Here is a 2,119-nt window from a genome sequence, read left to right on the forward strand (position 1 = left end):
GTAATAAATCATCTAGAAAAGAGTACTGAGATGTATTCCATCTTACAGACATAGATATTCTAATCACTACTTAGAATTGACAATTGCCATTGTCACTATGTGTACACATGGGTCTCATTTAATTTCTGTTTGCAGATAATGTTTCTGCACCATTGCTTAAAGCAAAATGCAATATTCAGACCAAGTAGCAGTCCCATTGATGAGAAATGAGAGGCAAAGAGCATGTTGTTTTCGGAGTAGAACAGTAGTGGTAAAACTGATGCAGGAAAGAGCTGTGCGAACCCAGCAATTGCTTGGCGAGACAATCGCATTTTAAAAAAGCCTCAGAAACACGTTGCTAAAAATGGAACAGAGGGATCTTTAAGGCATCTGTCCAGGAAAGTGAAGAAAATAACGTTTTTGGCAGTGAACACTGAGAAAATCGTGCAGTGAACACAGTAAGTTAAAACAATTAGAAAACATGTCCTAGCCACTGTCTTGACTCGGACAAACTCTGTCCTGTTGTCACACCGTACTGCAGAAAGCGAGTATGGATGAATGCCAGGATGGCACTAGGGTGTCATTTTATTGACATTCTACTCTAATATACTCTTATTTATTCATATTCCATTGAGGCTTTTGGTATCGTTTTATATTCTCATGCTTTTCCTCCCTGCCTTGACCCATGTAGATTCCTATCATTTTGGCCTCCTATACCCATGGTGGCTGGTCCTCCAGCTGCAATGGTGACAATACAAGGGTTCTCATGGGAGCAAGAGGCTCCCAGAGCTGTACCCAACACACAGCCATGTTTGAGGCTGAGACTTCAGACACTGAAATGCTGGCTGCTTAGAACATACTTCCACTCCTCACTTGTTTGTATTTTTCTTTTCCTTCCTATTTTAGAAGCCCGTGAAGAGCAGGGCAGGCATGTCTGTCACCCTATAACAAACAGAAGAATGAAACCAGTATGAATGAAGCACAGCTCTGATACCTAAAAGCAACTTATTTCAATTTTCAGCACAAAAGTCAGAAGAATCAAGCAGTGAAATACAGTTAAGAATAAAAGGAAGGTGCTAAAAGGTTCCATTTCAAATGCTGAGGCAAGAGAATTTAGGGAATATTTTGAAATTTTTAGAGGCTTTTTTTCTGACGTGAGGAGAGACAATAAAATGGTCGTAGGAAAGCTAGATCAAATGGAAGGGGCTGGGGAAATACAGATGCAAAATGAAACTAAGGGGAGAAAAAAGTGAATAACAAATCGCAGAATTTGCTGAGGAAGTGCAACATGCAGATAACTGGGAAAAAAATAAGGAAATTAACTATAAAAGAGTAACTGTGTAACTGTGCTGCAGAGAGAAATGGGTTGTTGTGTAACCGGGGCGGGCAGCGGTGCCGGTCAGTGCCGCATGCCTATGGTCTGGCGGAGTGTCAGGGGTGATGTGCATTCATCCACCACCGCCGCGCGGGAGGTCCCGGCCTCTTACCGTAATTGAAAAACAATCAGCGTTTTACTCGGCCCCCCCTCCCCTCGCACGGCTGCGGGAGGAGAGCGCGGCTCGCCCCCCACCCCGCGCTGGGGCTGAGGGGAGCACCCAGGGGCCAGCTGCCCGCGGCGGGGGGCGAATCTCAACAATCGTCTCCCGTAACGGTAACGAGAAAACAAAAACCAGCACAAAGCCAAAGCGCGGCTCAGCCCCGCGCTCCCCGACCCGGTCCCCGCGCCCCCTCCGCCGCGCCCCAGGTCCCGGGGAAGGGCCGGGGGCCAGAACTCCGGCAAGTTGCCGCGGCGAGGAACGGCCACCTCCGCCCCTCGGGACCCGCCCGGAGCGGGCGCGCTTCGCCCCCGCAGCCCGCCTCCCTCCCGCTCGCTTCCGCGCACGCCGCCCCCCCCCCGGGGAATTACCCCCACCCCCTCCGCCCGGCTCGGGGGCCAGGTATACTTGACGTCAGGATGGCTGTCGTCGTTTTGACGTGTAAACACTCATTTCTATTCCGGCTCCGGAGGGTCTGGTCGCCGTGCAGCCCCGGGCACCCGCGCCGGCAGGCAGGGAGGCACGCAGGGACCCGCTCCCCGCGCTCGCCTAGCAACGCGGCAGCCCGCCGCAGCCCGCCCGCCTCGCCGCCGCTCCCCGCGGCC

The sequence above is a fragment of the Colius striatus genome, chromosome Z (genome assembly GCF_028858725.1).
Source record: "Colius striatus isolate bColStr4 chromosome Z, bColStr4.1.hap1, whole genome shotgun sequence".
In the NCBI taxonomy this organism is placed as follows: Eukaryota; Metazoa; Chordata; class Aves; order Coliiformes; family Coliidae; genus Colius; species Colius striatus.